The following is a 20,593-nucleotide window of genomic DNA, read 5'->3' as shown; positions in this document are numbered from 1 at the left end:
ATTTCAGAGAGAAGAGCGGCCATTGTGACGATCTGGCTTTAAGTCGATTCAATAACAAATGACGAAAACGGACCGATTTCTAAGGTTTTTACTACATATGAACACTTTTCACATTCTCCCGTGCAACTCGGCTAATAGTCCTCCCTCATGCAAAATCTTAAGTTCCTAGCTCGTGTCCAAGGCACCAAAGAAGGGTAAAAAGTCAATAACCGATACCTAAAACTTTAATTGTACTACTTCTTACTGGCTATTACATCAACTTAGAAGCTTCATCTGTGTTCTACTATGGTGCATTTAGTGTCTCCGCATATCGCAGCTCGCGACATAGCTTTGTAGAGGATAAGTACAACCGTTTCAGAGAGAAGAGCGGCCAATGTGACGATCTTGCTTAAAGTAGATTCGATAACAAATGACGAAAACGGACGGATTTCTCAGGTTTTTGCTACATATGAACACTTTTCACATTCTCCCGTGCAACTCGGCTGCTAGTCCTCCTTTCATGCAGAATCATAAGGTCCTAGCTCATGTCCAAGGCACCAAAGCTAGCTAAATGTCAATAATCGATACCTAAAACTTGAATTGTACTACTTCTTACTGGCTATTACATCAACTTAGAAGCTTCATCTGTGTTCTACTATGGTGCTTTTAGTGTCTCCGCATACCGCAGCACGCGAAATAGCTTTGCAATCGATAAGTACAACCGTTTCAGAGGGAAGAGCGGCCAATGTGACGATCTGGCTTTAAGTCGATTCGAAAACAAATGACGAAAACGGACGAATTTCTCAGGTTTTTACTACATATGAACACTTTTCACATTCTCCCGTGCAACTCGGCTGCTAGTCCTCCTTTCATGCAGAATCATAAGGTCCTAGCTCATGTCCAAGGCACCAAAGCTAGCTAAAAAGTCAATAATCGATACCTAAAACCTGAATTGTACTACTTCTTACTGGCTATTACATCAACTTAGAAGCTTCATCTGTGTTCTACTATGGTGCTTTTAGTGTCTCCGCATACCGCAGCACGCGACATAGCTTTGCAATCGATAAGTACAACCGTTTCAGAGAGAAGAGCGGCTAATTTGACGATCTGGCTTTAAGTCGATTCGATAACAAATGACGAAAACGGACGGATTTCTCGGGTTTTTACTACAGATGAACACTTTTCACATTCTCCCATGCAAACCGGCTGCTAGTCCTCCTTTCATGCAGAATGTTAAGGTCCTAGCTTTTGTCCAAGGCACCAAAGCCAGCTAAAAAGTCAATAACCGACACCTAAAACTTGAATTGTACTACTTCTTCCTGGCTATTACGTCAACTTAGAAGCTTCATCTGTGTTCTACTATGGTGCTTTTAGTGTCTCCGCATACCGCAGCACGCGACATAGCTTTGCAGACGATAAGTACAACCGTTTCAGAGAGAAGAGCGGCCAATGTGACGATCTGGCTTTAAGTCGATTCGATAACAAATGACGAAAACGGACGAATTTCTTAGGTTTTTACTACATATGAACACTTTTCACATTCTCCCGTCCAACTCGGCTGCTAGTCCTCCTTTCATGCAGAATCTTAAGGTCCTAGCTCATGTCCAAGGCACCAAAGCCAGCTAAAAAGTCAATAATCGATACCTAAAACTTGAATGGTATTACTTCTTACTGGCTATTACAGCAACTTAGAAGCTTCATCTGTGTTCTACTATGGTGCTTTTAGAGCCTCCGCATACCGCAGCACGCGACATAGCTTTGCAGACGATAAGTACAACCGTTTCCGAGAGCAGAGCGGCCAATGTGACGATCTGGCTAAGTCGATTCGATAACAAATGACGAAACCGGACGGATTTCTCAGGTTTTTACTTCATATGAACACTTTTTACATTCTCCCCTGCAACTCGGCTGCTAGTCCTCCTTTCATGCAGAATCTTAAGGTCCTAGCTCATGTCTAAGGCACCAAAGCCAGCTAAAAAGTCAATAATCCATACCTAAAACTTGAATTGTACTACTTCTTACTGGCTATTATATCAACTTAGAAGGTTCATCTGTGTTCTACTATGGTGATTTTAGTGTTTCCGCATACCGCAGCACGCGACATAGCTTTGCAGACGATAAGTACAAGTGTTTCAGAGAGAAGAGCGGCCAGTGTGACGATCTGGCTTTAAGTCGATTCGATAACAAATGACGAAAACGGACCGATTTCTCAGGTTTTTTCTACATATGAACACTTTTCACATTCTCCCTTGCAACTCGGCTGCTAGTCCTCCTTTCATGCAGAATCTTAAGGTCCTAGCTCATGTCCAAGGCACCAGAGCCAGATAAAAATGTCAATAATCGATACCTAAAACTTGAATTCTACTACTTCTTACTGGCTATTACATCAACTTAGAAGCTTCATCTGTGTTCTACTATGGTGATTTTAGTGTTTCCGCATACCGCAGCACGCGACATAGCTTTGCAGACGATAAGTACAACCGTTTCAGAGAGAAGAGCGGACAATGTGACGATCTGGCTTTAAGTCGATTCGATAACAAATGACGAAACCGGACGGATTTCTCAGGTTTTTACTTCATATGAACACTTTTTACATTCTCCCCTGCAACTCGGCTGCTAGTCCTCCTTTCATGCAGAATCTTAAGTTCCTAGCTCATGTCCAAGGCACCAAAGCCAGCTAAAAAGTCAATAATCCATACCAAGAACTTGAATTGTACTACTTCTTACTGGCTATTACATCAACTTAGAAGGTTCATCTGTGTTCTACTATGGTGATTTTAGTGTTTCCGCATACCGCAGCACGCGACATAGCTTTGCAGACGATAAGTACAAGTGTTTCAGAGAGAAGAGCGGCCAGTGTGACGATCTGGCTTTAAGTCGATTCGATAACAAATGACGAAAACGGACCGATTTCTCAGGTTTTTACTACTTATGAACACTTTTCACATTCTCCCTTGCAACTCGGCTGCTAGTCCTCCTTTCATGCAGAATCTTAAGGTCCTAGCTCATGTCCAAGGCACCAAAGCCAGCTAAAAAGTCAATAATCAATACCTAAAACTTGAATTGTACTACTTCGTCCTGGCTATTACGTCAACGTAGAAGCTACATCTGTGTTCTACTACGGTGCTTTTAGTTTCTCCGCATACCGCAGCACGCGACATAGTTTTGCAGACGATAAGTACAACCGTTTCAGAGAGAAGAGCGGCCATTGTGACGATCTGGCTTTAAGTCGATTCGATAACAAATGACGAAAACGGACAGATTTCACAGGTTTTTACTACATATGAACACTTTTCACATTCCCCCGTGCAACTCGGCTGCTGGTCCTCCCTCATGCAAAATCTTAAGTTCCTAGCTCGTGTCCAAGGCACCAAAGAAGGGTAAAAAGTCAATAACCGATACCTAAAACTTTAATTGTACTACTTCTTACTGGCTATTAAATCAACTTAGAAGCTTCATCTGTGTTCTACTATGGTGGTTTTAGTGTTTCCGCATATCGCAGCTCGCGACATAGCTTTGTAGAGGATAAGTACAACCGTTTCAGAGAGAAGAGCGGCCAATGTGACGATCTTGCTTTAAGTAGATTCGATAACATATGACGAAAACGGACGGATTTCTCAGGTTTTTACTACATATGAACACTTTTCACAGTCTCCCTTGCAACTCGGCTGCTAGTCCTCCTTTCATGCAGAATCATAAGGTCCTAGCTCATGTCCAAGGCACCAAAGGTAGCTAAATGTCAATAATCGATACCTAAAACTTGAATTGTACTACTTCATACTGGCTATTACATCAACTTAGAAGCTTCATCTGTGTTCTACTATGGTGCTTTTAGTGTCTCCGCATACCGCAGCACGCGACATAGCTTTGCAATCGATAAGTACAACCGTTTCAGAGTGAAGAGCGTCTAATGTGACGATCTGGCTTTAAGACGATTCGATAACAAATGACTAAAACGGACGGATTTCTCGGGTTTTTACTACATATGAACACTTTTCACATTCTCCCATGCAAATCGGCTGCTAGTCCTCCTTTCATGCAGAATGTTAAGGTCCTAGCTCATGTCCAAGGCACCAAAGCCAGCTAAAAAGTCAATAGTCGATACCTAAAACTTGAATTGTACTACTTCTTCCTGGCTATTACGTCAAATTAGAAGCTTCATCTGTGTTCTACTATGGTGCTTTTATTGTCTCCGCATACCGCAGCATGCGACATAGCTTTGCAGACGATAAGTACAACCGTTTCAGAGAGAAGAGCGGCCAATGTGACGATCTGGCTTTAAGTCGATTCGATAACAAATGATGAAAACGGACGAATATCTTAGGTTTTTACTACATATGAACACTTTTCACATTCTCCCGTGCAACTCGGCTGCTAGTCCTCCTTTCATGCAGAATCTTAAGGTCCTAGCTCATGTCCAAGGCACCAAAGCCAGCTAAAAAGTCAATAATCAATACCTAAAACTTGAATTGTACTACTTCTTACTGTCTATTACATCAACTTAGAAGCTTCATCTGTGTTCTAGTATGCTGCTTGTAGTGTCTCAGCATACCGCAGCATGCGACATAGCTTTGCAGACGATAAGTACAAGCGTTTCAGAGAGAAGAGCGGCCAATGTGACGATCTGGCTTTAAGTCGATTCGAAAACAAATGACGAAAACGGACGAATTTCTCAGGTTTTTACTACTTATGAACACTTTTCACATTCTCCCGTGCAACTCGGCTGCTAGTCCTCCTTTCATGCAGAATCTTAAGGTCCTAGCTCATGTCCAAGGCACCAAAGCTAGCTAAAAAGTCAATAATCGATACCTAAAACTTGAATTGTACTACATCTTACTGGCTATTACATCAACTTAGAAGCTTCATCTGGGTTCTACTATGGTGCTTTTAGTGTGTCCGCATACCGCAGCACGCGACATTGCTTTGCAGACGATAAGTACAACTTTTTCAGAGAGATGAGCGGCCAATGTGACGAACTGGCTTTAAAACGATTCGATAACAAATTACGAAAATGGACGGATATCTCAGGTTTTTACTACATATGAACACTTTTCACATTCTCCCGTGCAACTCGGCGGCTAGCCCTCCTTTCATGCAGAATATTAAGGTCCTAGCTCATGTCCAAGGCACCAAAGCCAGCTAAAAATTCAATATTCAATACCTAAAACTTGAATTGTACTACTTCTTACTGGCTATTACATCAACTTAGAAGCTTGATCTGTGTTCTACTATGGTGCTTTTAGTGTCTCAGCATACCGCAGCACGCGACATAGCTTTGCAGACGATAAGTACAACCGTTTCAGAGAGAAGAGCGGCCAATGTGACGATCTGGCTTTAAGTCGATTCGATAACAAATGACGAAAACGGACGGATTTCTCGGGTTTTTACTACATATGAACACTTTTCACATTCTCCCATGCTAATCGGCTGCTAGTCCTCCTTTCATACAGAATGTTAAGGTCCTAACTTTTGTCCAAGACACCAAAGCCAGCTAAAAAGTCAATAACCGACACCTAAAACTTGAATTGTACTACTTCTTCCTGGCTATTACGTCAACTTAGAAGCTTCATCTGTGTTCTACTATGGTGCTTTTAGTGCCTCCGCATACCGCAGCACGCGACATAGCTTTGCAGACGATAAGTACAACCGTTTCAGAGAGAAGAGCGGCCAATGTGACGATCTGGCTTTAAGTCGATTCGATAACAAATGACGAAAACGGACGAATTTCTTAGGTTTTTACTACATATGAAAACTTTTCACATTCTCCCGTGCAACTCGGCTGCTAGTTCTCCTTTCATGCAGATTCTTAAGGTCCTAGCTCATGTCCAAGGCACCAAAGCCAGCTAAAAAGTCAATAATCGATACCTAAAACTTGAATTGTACTACTTCTTACTGGCTATTACATCAACTTAGAAGCTTCATCTGTGTTCATACTATGGTGCTTTTAGTGCCTCCGCATACCGTAGTACGCGACATAGCTTTGCAGACGATAAGTACAACTTTTTCAGAGAGAAGAGCGGCCAATGTGACCATCTGGCTTTAAGTCGATTCGATAACAAATGACGAAAATGGACGGATATCTCAGGTTTTTACTACATATGAACACTTTTCACATTCTCCCGTGCAACTCGGCTGCTAGCCCTCCTTTCATGCAGAATATTAAGGTCCTAGCTCATGTCCAAGGCACCAAAGCCAGCTAAAAATTCAATATTCAATACCTAACACTTGAATTGTACTACTTCTTACTGGCTATTACATCAACTTAGAAGCTTGATCTGTGTTCTACTATGGTGCTTTTAGTGTCTCCGCATAACGCAGCACGCGACATGGCTTTGCAGACGATAAGTACAACCGTTTCAGAGAGAAGAGCGGCCAATGTGACGATCTGGCTTTAAGTCGATTCGATAACAAATGACGAAAACGGACGGATTTCTCAGGTTTTTACTACATATGAACACTTTTCACATTCTCCCGTGCAACTCGGCTGCTAGTCCTCCTTTCATGCAGAATCATAAGGTCCTAGCTCATGTCCAAGGCACCAAAGCTAGCTAAAAAGACAATAATCGATACCTAAAACTTGAATTGTACTACTTCTTACTGGCTATTACATCAACTTAGAAGCTTCATCTGTGTTCTACTATGGTACTTTTAGTGTCTCCGCATACCGCAGCACGCGACATAGCTTTGCAATCGATAAGTACAACCGTTTCAGAGAGAAGAGCGACTAATTTGACGATCTGGCTTTAAGTCGATTCGATAACAAATGACGAAAACGGACGGATTTCTCGGGTTTTTACTACATATGAACACTTTTCACATTCTCCCATGCAAATCGGCTGCTAGTCCTCCTTTCATACAGAATGTTAAGGTCCTAACTTTTGTCCAAGGCACCAAAGCCAGCTAAAAAGTCAATAACCGACACCTAAAACTTGAATTGTACTACTTCTTCCTGGCTATTACGTCAACTTAGAAGCTTCATCTGTGTTCTACTATGGTGCTTTTAGTGTCTCCGCATACCGCAGCACGCGACATAGCTTTGCAGACGATAAGTACAACCGTTTCAGAGAGAAGAGAGGCCAATGTGACTATCTGGCTTTAAGTCGATTCTATAACAAATGACGAAAACGGACGAATTTCTTAGGTTTTTACTACATATGAAAACTTTTCACATTCTCCCGTGCAACTCGGCTGCTAGTCCTCCTTTCATGCAGATTCTTAAGGTCCTAGCTCATGTCCAAGGCACCAAAGCCAGCTAAAAAGTCAATAATCGATACCTAAATCTTGAATTGGACTACTTCTTACTGGCTATTACATCAACTTAGAAGTTTCATCTGTGTTCTACTATGGTGCTTTTCCTGTTTCCGGATACGGCAACACGCGACATTGCTTTGCAGACGATAAGTACAACCGTTTCAGAGAGAAGAGCGGCCAATGTGACGATCTGGCTTTAAGTCGATTCGATAACAAATGACGAAAACGGACCGATTTCTCAGGTTTTTACTACATATGAACACATTTCACATTCTCCCGTGCAACTCGGTTGCTAGTCCTCCTTTATTGCAGAATCTTAAGGTCCTAGCCCATGTCCAAGGCACCAAAGTCAGCTAAAATGTCAACAACCGATACCTAAAACTTGAATTGTACTACTTCTTACTGGCTATTACATCATCTTAGAAGCTTCATCTGTGTTCTACTATGATGTTTTTAGTGTCTCCGAATACCGCAGTACGCGATATAGCTTTGCAGACGAAAAGTACAACCGTTTCAGAGAGAAGAGCGGCCAATGTGACGATCTGGCATTAAGTAGATTCGATAATAAATGACGAAAACGGACGGATTTCTCAGGTTTTTACTACATATGAACACTTTTAACATTCTCCCGTGCAACTCGGCTGCTAGTCCTCCTTTCATGCAGAATCTTAAGGTCACAGCTCATGTCCAAGGCACAAAAGCCAGTTAAAAGGTCAATATTCAATACCTAATACTTGTATTTTACTACTTCTTACTGGCAATTACATCAACTTAGAAGCTTGATCTGTGTTCTACTATAGTGCTTTTAGTGTCTCAGCATACCGCACCACGCGACATTGCTTTGCAGACGTTAAGTACAACCGTTTCAGAGAGAAAAGCGGCCAATGTGTCGATCTGGCTTTAAGTCGATTCGATAACAAATGACGAAAACGGACGGATTTCTCAGGTTTTTACTACATATGAACACTTTTCACATACTCCCGTGCAACTGAGCTGCTAGTCCTCCTTTCATGCAGAATGTTAAGGTCCTAGCTCATGTCCAAGGCACCAAAGCCAGCTAAAAAGTCAATAATGGATACCTAAAACGCGAATTGTACTACTTCTTACTGGATATTGCATCAACTTAGAAGCTTCATCTGTGTTCTACTGTGGTGATTTTAGTGTCTCCGCATACCGCAGCACGTGACATAGCTTTGCAGACGATAAGTACAACCGTTTCAGAGAGAAGAGCGGCCAATGTGACGATCTGGCTTTAAGTCGATTCGATAACAAATGACGAAAACTGACGGATTTCTCAGGTTTTTACTACATATGAACACTTTTCACATTCTCCCGTGCAACTCGGCTGCTAGTCCTCCTTCATGCAAAATCTTAAGTTTCTAGCTCGTGTCGAAGGCACCAAAGAAGTGTAAAAAGTCAATAACCGATAACTAAAACTTGAATTTTACTTCTTCTTACTGGCTATTACATCAACTTAGAAGCTTCATCTGTGTTCTACTATGGTGCTTTTAGTGTCTCCGCATACCGCAGCACGCGACATAGCTTTGCAGACGATAAGTACAACCGTTTCAGAGAGAAGAGCGGCCAATGTGACGATCTGGCTTTAAGTCGATTGGATAACAGATGACGAAAACGGACGGATTTCTCAGGTATATTTTTACATATGAACACTTTTCACATTCTCCCATGCAAATCGGCTGCTAGTCCTCCTTTCATACAGAATGTTAAGGTCCTAACTTTTGTCCAAGGCACCAAAGCCAGCTAAAAAGTCAATAACCGACACCTAAAACTTGAATTGTACTACTTCTTACTGGCTATTACATAAACTTAGAAGCTTCATCTGTGTTCTACTATGGTGCTTTTCCTGTTTCCGCCTATGGCAACACGCGACATAGCTTTGCAGACGATAAGTACAACCGTTTCCGAGAGCAGAGCGGCCAATGTGACGATCTGGCATTAAGTCGATTCGATAACAAATGACGAAAACGGATGGATTTCTCAGGTTTTTACTACATATGAACACTTATCACATTCTCCCGTGCAACTCGGCTGCTAGTCCTCCTTTATTGGAGAATCTTAAGGTCCTAGCTCATGTCCAAGGCACCAAAGCCAGCTAAAAAGTCAATTATCGATACCTAAAACGCGAATTGTACTACATCTTACTGCTTATTACATCAATTTAGAAGCTTCATCTGTGTTCTACTATGGTGCTTTTAGTGTCTCCGCATACCGCAGCACGCGACATAGCTTTGCAGACGATAAGTACAACCGTTTCAGAGAGAAGAGTGGCCAATGTGACGATCTGGCTTTAAGTCGATTCGATAACAAATGACGAAAACGGACCGATTTCTCAGGTTTTTACTACATATGAACACTTTTCACATTCGCCCGTGCAACTCGGCTGCTAGTCCTCCTTTATTGCATAATCTTAAGGTCCTAGCTCATGTCCAAGGCACCAAAGCCAGCTAAAAAGTCAATAATCGATACCTAAAACTTGAATTGTACTACTTCTTACTGGCTAATACATCATCTTAGAAGCTTCATCTGTGATCTACTATGGTGCTTTTAGTTTCTCCGCATACCGCAGCACGCAACATAGTTTTGCAGACGATAAGCACAACCGTTTCAGAGAGAAGAGCGGCCAATGTGACGATCTGGCTTTAAGTCGATTCGATAACAAATAACGAAAACGGACGGATTTCTCAGGTTTTTACTTCATATGAACACTTTTCACATTCTCCCGTGCAACTGGGCTGCTAGTCCTCCTTTTATGCAGAATCTTAAGGTCCTAGCTCATGTCCAAGGTACCGAAGCCAGCTAAAAAGTCAATAATCGATACCTAAATCTTGAATTGGACTACTTCTTACTGGCTATTGCATCAACTTAGTAGCTTCACCTGTGTTCTACTATAGTGATTTTAGTGTCTCCGCATACCGCAGCACGTGACATAGCTTTGCAGACGATAAGTACAAGCGTTTCAGAGAGAAGAGCGGCCAATGTGACTATCTGGCTTTCAGTCGATTCGATAACAAATGACGAAAACGGACGAATTTCTCCGGTTTTTACTACATATAAACACTTTTCACATTCTCCCGTGCAACTCGGCTGATACTCCTCCTTTCATGCAGAATCTTAAGGTCCTAGCTCATGTCCAAGGCACCAAAGCCGGCTAAGAAGTCAATAATCGATACCTAAAACTTGAATTGTACTACTTCTTACTGGCTATTACATCAACTTAGAAGTTTCATCTGTGTTCTACTATGGTGCTTTTAGTGTCTCCGCATAGCGCAGCACGCGACATAGCTTTGCAGACGATAAATACAACCGTTTCAGAGAGAAGAACGGCCAATGTGACGATCTGGCTTTAAGTCGATTCGATAACAAATGACGAAAACGGACGGATTTCTCAGGTTTTTACTACATATGAACACTTTTCACATTCTCCCGTGCAACTCGGCTGCTAGTCCTCCTTTCATGCAGAATCTTAAGGTCGTAGCTCATGTCCAAGGCACCAAAGCCAGCTAAAAGGTCAATATTCATTACGGAAAACTTGAATTGTACTACTTCTTACTGGCTATTACATCATCTTAGGAGCTTCATCTGTGTTCTACTATGGTGCTTTTAGTGTCTCCGAATACCGCAGTACGCGACATAGTTTTGCAGACGATAAGTACAACCGTTTCAGAGAGCAGAGCGGCCAATGTGATGATCTGGCTTTAAGTCGATTCGATAACAAATGACGAAAACGGACGGATTTCTCAGGTTTTTACTACATATGAACACTTTTCACATTCTCCCGTGCAACTCGGCTGCTAGTCCACCTTTCATGCAGAATCTTAAGGTCCTTGCTCATGTCCAAGGAACCAAAGCCCTCCAAAAGGTCAATATTCAATACCTAAATCTTGAATTGGACTACTTCTTACTGGCTATTGCATCAACTTAGTAGCTTCATCTGTGTTCTACTATGGTGATTTTAGTGTCTCCGCATACCGCAGCACGCGACATAGATATGTAGACGATAAGTACAACCGTTTCAGAGAGACGAGCGGCCAATGTGAAGATCTGGCTTTAAGTCGATTCGATAACAAATGAGGAAAACGGACGGATTTCTCAGGTTTTTATTACATATGAACACTTTTCACATTCTCCCGTGCAACTCGGCTGCTAGTCCTCCTTTCATGCAGAATATTAAGGTCCTAGCTCATGTCCAAGGCACCAAAGCCAGCTAAATATTCAATATTCAGTTCCTAAAACTTGAATTGTACTACTTCTTACTGGCTATTACATCAACTTACAAGCTTCATCTCTGTTCTACTATGGTGCTTTTAGTGTCTCCACATACCACAGCACGCGACATAGCTTTGCAGAAGATAAGTACAACCGTTTCAGAGAGAAGAGCGGCCAATGTGACGATCTGGCTTTAAGTCGATTCGATAACAAATGAAGAAAACGGACGGATTTCTCAGGTTTTTACTACATGCGAGCACTTTTCACATTCTCCCGTGCAACTCTGCTGCTAGTCCTCCATTCACGCAGAATCTCAAAGGTCGTAGCTCATGTCCAAGGCACCAAAGCCAGCTAAAAAGTCAATAATCGATACCTAAAACTTGAATTGTATTACTTCTTACTGACTATTGCATCAACTTAGAAGCTTCATCTGTGTTCTACTACGGTGCTTTTAGTTTCTCCGCATACCGCAGCACGCGACATAGTTTTGCAGACGATAAGCACAACCGTTTCAGAGAGAAGAGCGGCCAATGTGACGATCTGGCTTTAAGTCGATTCGATAACAAATGACGAAAACGGAAGGATTTCACAGGTTTTTACTACATGCGAACACTTTTCACATTCTCCCGTGCAACTCTGCTGCTAGTCCTACTTTCACGCAGAATCTCAAGGTCCTAGCTCATGTCCAAATCACCAAAGCCAGCTAAAAAGTCAATAATCGATACCTAAAACTTGAATTGTACTACTTCTTACTGGCTATTACATCAACTTAGAAGCTTCATCTGTGTTCTACTATGATGATTTTCGTGTCTCCGCATACCGCAGCACGCGACATAGCTTTGCAGACGATAAGTACAACCGTTTCACGGAGGAGAGTGGCCAATGTGACGATCTGGCTTTAAGTTGATTCGATAACAAATGACGAAAACGGACGTATTTCTCAGGTTTTTACTACATATGAACACTTTTTACATTCTCCCGTGCAACTCGGCTGCTAGTCCTCCTCTCATGCAGAATCTTAAGGTCCTAGCTCATGTCCAAGGCACCAAAGCCAGCTAAAAAGTCAGTAACCGATACCTAAAACTTGAATTGTACTACTTCTTACTGGCTATTACATCAACTTAGAAGCTTCATCTCTGTTCTACTATGGTGCTTTTAGTGTCTCCACATACCGCAGCACGCGACATAGCTTTGCAGAAGATAAGTACAACCGTTTCAGAGAGAAGAGCGGCCAATGTGACGAGCTGGCTTTAAGTCGATTCGATAACAAATGACGAAAACGGACGGATTTCTCAGGTTTTTACTACATATGAACACTTCTCACTTTCTCCCGTGCAACGCGGCTGCTAGTCCTCCTTTCATGCAGAATCTTAAGGTCCTTGCTCATGTCCAAGGCACCAAAGCCAGCTAAAAAGTCAATAATCGATACCTAAAACTTGAATTCTACTTCTTCTTACTGGCTATTACATCAACTTAGAAGCTTCATCTCTGTTCTACTATGGTGCTTTTAGTGTCTCCACATGCCGCAGCACGCGACATAGCTTTGCAGAAGATAAGTACAACCGTTTCAGAGAGAAGAGCGGCCAATGTGAAGATCTGGCTTTAAGTCGATTCGATAACAAATGACGAAAACGGACGGATTTCTAAGGTTTTTACTACATATGAACACTTTTCACATTCTCCCGTGCAACTCGGCTGATAGTCCTCCTTTCATGCAGAATCTTAAGGTCCTAGCTCATGTCCAAGGCACCAAAGACAGCTAAAAAGTCAATAATTGATACCTAAAACTTGAACTGTACTACTTCTTACTGACTATTGCATCAACTTAGAAGCTACATCTGTGTTCTACTACGGTGCTTTTTGTTTCTCCGCATACCGCAGCACGCGACATAGTTTTGCAGACGATAAGCACAACCGTTTCAGAGAGAAGAGCGGCCAATGTGACGATCTGGCTTTAAGTCGATTCGATAACAAATGACGAAAACGGACGGATTTCTCAGGTTTTTACTACATGCGAACACTTTTCACATTCTCCCGTGCAACTCTGCTGCTAGTCCTCCTTTCACGCAGAATCTCAAGGTCCTAGCTCATGTCCAAATCACCAAAGCCAGCTAAAAAGTCAATAATCGATACCTAAAACTTGAATTGTACTACTTCTTACTGGCTATTACATCAACTTAGAAGCTTCATCTTTGTTCTACTATGATGATTTTCGTGTCTCCGCATACCGCAGCACGCGACATAGCTTTGTAGACGATAAGTACAACCGTTTCACGGAGAAGAGTGGCCAATGTGACGATCTGGCTTTAAGTCGATTCGATAACAAATGATGAAAACGGACGGATTTCTAAGGTTTTTACTACATATGAACACTTTTCACATTCTCCCATGCAACTCGGCTGCTAGTCCTCCTTTCATGCAGAACCTTAAGGTCTTAGCTCATGTCCGATGCACCAAAGCCAGCTAAAAAGTCAATAATCGATACCTAAAACTTGAACTGTACTACTTGTTACTGGCTATTACATCAACTTTGAAGCTTCATATGTGTTCTACTATGGTGCTTTTAGTGTCTCCGCATACCGCAGCACGCGACATATCTTTGCAGACGATAAGTACAACCGTTTCAGAGAGAAGAGCGGCCAATGTGACGATCTGGCTTTAAGTCGATTCGATAACAAATGACGAAAACGGACGGATTTCTCAGGTTTTTACTACATATGAGCACTTTTCACATTCTCCCGTGCAACTGGGCTGCTAGTCCTCCTTTTATGCAGAATCTTGAAGTCCTAGCTCATGTCCAAGGCACCAAAGCCAGCTAAAAAGTCAATAATCGATACCTAAAACTTGAATTGGACTACTTCCTACTGGCTATTACATCAACTTAGAAGCTTCATCTGTGTTCTACTATGGTGCTTTTAGTGTCTCAGCATACCGCAGCACGCGACATAGCTTTGCAGACGATAAGTACAACCGTTTCAGAGAGAAGGGCAGCCAATGTGACGATCTGCCTTTAACTCGATTCGATAACAAATGACGAAACCGGACGGATTTCTCATGTTTTTACTACATATGAACACTTTTCACATTCTCCCGAGCAACGCGTCTGCTAGTCCTCCTTTCATGCAGAATGTTAAGGTCCTAGCTCATGTCCAAGGCACCAAAGCCAGCTAAAAAGTCAATAATCGATACCTATCTTCTTACTGGCTATTACATCAACTTAGAAGCTTCATCTGTGTTCTACTACGGTGCTTTTAGTTTCTCCGCATACCGCAGCACGCGACACAGCTTTGCAGACGATAAGTACAACCGTTTCAGAGAGAAGAGCGGCCAATGTGACGATCTGGCTTTAAGTCAATTCGATAACAAATGACTTAAACGGACGGATTTCTCAGGTTTTTACTACATATGAACACTTTTCACATTCTCCCGTGCAACTCGGCTGCTAGTCCTCCTTTCATGCAGAATCTTAAGGTCCTTGCTAATGTCCAAGGCACCAAAGCCAGCCAAAAGTTCAATATTCAATACCTAAAACTTGAACTGTACTACTTCTTACTGGCTATTACATCAACTTAGAAGCTTGATCTGTGTTCTACTATGGTGCTTTTAGTGTCTCCGCATACCGCAGCACGCGACATAGCTTTGCAGACGATAAATACAACCGTTTCAGAGAAAAGAGCGGCCAATGTGACGATCTGGCTTTAAGTCGATTCGATAAAAAATGACGAAAACGGACGGATTTCTCAGGTTTTTACTACATATGAACACTTTTCACATTCTCCCGTGCAACTCGGCTGCTAGTCCTCCTTTCATGCACAATCGTAAGGTCCTAGCTCATGTCCAAGGCACCAAAGCCAGCTAAAAGTTCAACATTCATTACCTAAAACTTGAATTCTACTACTTCTTACTGGCTATTACATCATCTTAGGAGCTTCATCTGTGTTCTACTATGGTGCATTTAGTGTCTCCGAATACCGTAGTACGCGACATAGCTTTGCAGACGATAAGTACAAGCGTTTCAGAGAGAAGAGCGGCCAATGTGACGATCTGGCTTTAAGTCGATTCGATAACAAATGACGAAAACGGACGAATTTCTCCGGTTTTTACTACTTATAAAACACATTTCACATTCTCCCGTGCAACTCGGCTGCTAGTCCTCCTTTCATGCAGAATCTTAAGGTCCTAGCTCATGTACAAGGCACCAAAGCCAGCTAAGAAGTCAATAATCGATACCTAAAACTTGAATTGTACTACTTCTTACTGGCTATTACATCAACTTAGAAGCTTCATCTGTGTTCTACTATGGTGCTTTTAGTGTCTCCGCATAGCGCAGCACGCGACATAGCTTTGCAGACGATAAATACAACCGTTTCAGAGAGAAGAGCGGCCAATGTGACGATCTGGCTTTAAGTCGATTCGATAACAAATGACGAAAACGGACGGATTTCTCAGGTTTTTACTACATATGAACACTTTTCACATTCTCCCGTGCAACTCGGCTGCTAGTCCTCCTTTCATGCAGAATGTTAAGGTCCTAGCTCATGTCCAAGGCACCAAAGCCTGCTAAAAGGTCAATATGCAATACCTAAATCTTGAATTGGACTACTTCTTACTGGCTATTACATCTAGTTAGAAGCTTCATCTGTGTTCTACTATGGTGCTTTTAGTGTCTCCACATACCGCAGCACGCGACATAGCTTTGTAGACGATAAGTACAACCGTTTCAGAGAGAAGAGCGGCCAATGTGACGATCTGGCTTTAAGTCGATTCGATAAAAAATGACGAAAACGGACCGATTTCTCAGGTTTTTACTACATATGAACACTTTCCACATTCTCCAGTGCAATTCGGCTGCTAGTCCTCCTTTCTTTAGAATGTCAAGGTCCTAGCTCATGTCCAAGGCACCAAAGCCAGTAAAAAGGTCAATAATCGATACCTAAAACTTGAATTGTACTACTTCTTACTGGCTATTACATCAACTTAGAAGCTTCGTTTGTGTTCTACTATGGTGCTTTTAGTGTCTCCGCATACCGCAGCATGCGACATAGCTTTGCAGACGATAAGTACAACCGTTTCAGAGAGAGGAGCGGCCAATGTGACGATCTGGCTTTAAGTCGATTCGATAACAAATGACGCAAACGGACGGATTTCTCAGGTTTTTACTACATATGAACGCTTTTCACATTCTCCCGTGCAACTGGGCTGCTAGTCCTCCTTTTATGCAGAATCTTAAAGTCCGAGCTCATGTCCAAGGCACCAAAGCCAGCTAAAAAGTCAATAATCGATACCTAAATCTTGAATTGGGCTACTTCTTACTGGCTATTACATCAACTTAGAAGCTTCATCTGTGTTCTACTATGGTGCTTTTCCTGTTTCCGCCTACGGCAACACGCGACATATTTTTGCAGACGATAAGTACAACCGTTTCAGAGAGAAGAGCTTCCAATGTGACGATCTGGCTTTAAGTCGATTCGATAACAAATGACGAAAACGGACGGATTTCTCAGGTTTTTACTACATATGAACACTTTTCACATTCTCCCGTGCAACTCGGCTGCTAGTCCTCCTTTCATGCAGGATCTTAAGGTCCTAGCTCATGTCCAAGGCACCAAAGCCAGCTAAAAAGTCAATAATCTATACCTAAAACTTGAATTGGACTACTTCTTACTGGCTATTACATCAACTTAGAAGCTTCATCTGTGTTCTACTACGGTGCTTTTAGTTTCTCAGCATATCGCAGCACGCGACATAGTTTTGCAGTCGATAAGCACAACCGTTTCAGAGAGAAGAGCGGCCAATGTGACGATGTGGCTTTAAGTCGATTCGATAACAAATGATGAAAACGGACCTATTTCTCAGGTTTTTACTACATATGAACACTTTTCACATTCTCCCGTGCAACTCGGCTGCTAGTCCTCCTTTCATGCAGAATCTTAAGGTCCTTGCTCATGTCCAAGGCACGAAAGCCAGCTAAAAAGTCAATAATCGATACCTAAAACTTGAATTCTACTACTTCTTACTGGCTATTACATCAACTTAGAAGCTTCATCTGTATTCTACTATGGTGCTTTTAGTGTCTCCACATACCGCAGCACGCGACATAGCTTTGCAGACGATAAGTACAACCGTTTCAGAGAGAAGAGTAGCCAATGTGACGATTTGGCTTTAAGTCGATTCGATAACAAATGACGAAAACGGACGGATTTCTCAGGTTTTTACTACATATGAAAACTTTTCACAGTCTCCCGTGCAACTCGGCTGCTAGTCCTTCTTTCATGCAGAATGTCAAGGTCCTAGCTCATGTCCAAGGCACCAAAGCCAGCTAAAAAGTCAATAATCGATACCTAAAACTTGAATTATACTACTTCTTACTGGCTATTACATCAACTTAGAAGCTTCATCTGTGTTCTACTACGGTGCTTTTAGTGTCTCAGCATACCGCAGCACGCGACATAGCTTTGCAGACGATAAGTACAACCGTTTCAGAGAGAAGAGCGGAAAATGTGACGATCTGGCTTGAAGTCGATTCGATAACAAATGACGAAAACGGACGGATTTCTCAGGTTTTTACTACATATGAACACTTTTCACATTCTCCCGTGCAACTCGGCTGCTAGTCCTCCTTTCATGCAGAATCTTAAGGTCCTAGCTCATGTCCAAGGCACCAAAGCCAGCTAAAAAGTCAATAACCGATACCTAAAACTTGAAATGTACTACTTCTTACTGGCTATTACGTCATCTTAGGAGCTTCATCTGTGTTGTACTGTGGTGCTTTTAGTGTCTCCGAATACAGCAGTACGCGACATAGCTTTGTAGACGATAAGTACAACCGTTTCAGAGAGAAGAGCGGCCAATGTGACGATCTGACTTTAAGTCGATTCAATAACAAATGACGAAAACGGACGGATGTCTCAGGTTCTTACTACATGTGAACACTTTTGACATTCTCCTGTGCAACTGGGCTGCTAGTCCTCCTTTTATGCAGAATCTTAAAGTCCTAGCTCATTTCCAAGGCACCAAAGCCAGCTAAAAAGTCAATAATCGATACCTAAAACTTGAATTGGACTACTTCTTACTGGCTATTACATCAACTTAGAAGCTTCATCTGTGTTCTACTACGATGCTTTTAGTTTCTCCGCATACCGCAGCACGCGACATAGTTTTGCAGACGATAAGCACAACCGTTTCAGAGAGAAGAGCGGCCAATGTGACGATCTGGCTTTAAGTCGATTCGATAACAAATGACGAAAAAGGACGGATTTCTCAGGTTTTTACTACATATGATCACTTTTCACATTCTCCCGTGCAACTTTGCTGCTAGTCCTCCTTTTATGCAGAATCTTAAAGTCCTGGCTCATGTCCAAGGCACGAAAGCCAGCTAAAAAGTCAATAATCGATACCTAAATCTTGAATTGGACTACTTATTACTGGCTATTACATCAACTTAGAAGCTTCATCTGTATTCTACTATGGTACATTTCCTGTTTCCGCCTACGGCAACACGCGACATAGCTTTGCAGACGGTAAGCACAACCGTTTCAGAGAGAAGAGCGGCCAATGTGACGATCTGGCTTTATGTCGATTCGATAGCAAATGACGAAAAAGGACGGATTTCTCAGGTTATTACTACATATGAACACTTTTCATATTCTCCCGTGCAACTCGGCTGCTAGTCTTCCTTTCATGCAGAATCTTAAGGTCCTAGCTCATGTCCAAGGCACCAAAGCCAGCTAAGAGGTCCATATTCAATACCAAAAACTTGAATTGTACTACTTCTTACTGGCTATTACATCAACTTAGAACCTTGATCTGTGTTCTACTATGGTGCTTTTAGTGTCTCAGCTTACCGCAGCACGCGACATAGCTTTCCAGACGATAAGTACAACCGTTTCAGAGAGAAGAGCGGCCAATGTGACGATCTGGCTTTATGTCGATTCGATAACAAATGACGAAAACGGACGGATTTCTAAGGTTTTTACTACATATGAACACTTCTCACATTCTCCCGTGCAAATCGGTTGCTAGTCCTCCTTTCATGCAGAATCTTGAGGTCCTAGCTCATGTCCATGGCACTAAAGCCAGCTAAAAAGTCAATAATCGATACCTAAAACTTGAATTGTTCTACTTCTTACTGGCTATTGCATCAACTTAGAATCTTCATCTGTGTTCTACTATGGTGATTTTAGTGTCTCCGCATACCGCAGCACGCGACATAGCCTTGCAGACGATAAGTACAACCGTTACAGAGAGAAGAGCGGCCAATTTGACGATCTGGCTTTAAGTCGATTCGATAACAAATGACGAAAACGGACGGATTTCTCAGGTTTTTACTACATATGAACACTTTTCACATTCTCCCGTGCTACTGGGCTGCTAGTCCTCCTTTTATGCAGAATCTTAAAGTCCTAGCTCATGTCCAAGGCACCAAAGCCAGCTAAAAAGTCAATAATCGATACCTAAATCTTGAATTGGACTACTTCTTACTGGCTATTACATCAACGTAGAAACTTCATCTGTGTTCTACTATGGTGTTTTTACTGTTTCCGCTTACGGCAACACGCGACATAGCTTTGCAGACGATAAGTAGAACCGTTTCAGAGAGAAGAGCGGCCAATGTGACGATCTGGCTTTAAGTCGATTCGATAACAAATGACGAAAAAGGACGGATTTCTCAGGTTATTACTACATATGAACACATTTCACATTCTCCCGTGCAACTCGGCTGCTAGTCCTCCTTTCATGCAGAATCTTAAAGCCCTAGCTCATGTCCAAGGCACGAAAGCCAGCTAAAAAGTCAATAATCGATACCTAAATCTTGAATTGGACTACTTATTACTGGCTATTACATCAACTTAGAAGCTTCGTCTGTGTTCTACTATGGTGCTTTTCCTGTTTCCGCCTACGGCAACACGAGACATAGCTTTGCAGACGATAAGCACAACCGTTTCAGAGAGAAGAGCGGCCAATGTGACGATCTGGCTTTAAGTCGATTCGATAACAAATGACGAAAAAGGACGGATTTCTCAGGTTATTACTACATATGAACACATTTCACATTCTCCCGTGCAACTCGGCTGCTAGTCCTCCTTTCATGCAGAATCTTAAGGTCCTAGCTCATGTCCAAGGCACCAAAGCCAGC

Source organism: Schistocerca gregaria, chromosome 9 (genome assembly GCF_023897955.1).
Source record: "Schistocerca gregaria isolate iqSchGreg1 chromosome 9, iqSchGreg1.2, whole genome shotgun sequence".
Lineage (NCBI taxonomy): Eukaryota > Metazoa > Arthropoda > Insecta > Orthoptera > Acrididae > Schistocerca > Schistocerca gregaria.
The sequence above is the reverse complement of the archived record's forward strand: the minus strand, read 5'-3'. Positions refer to the sequence as shown.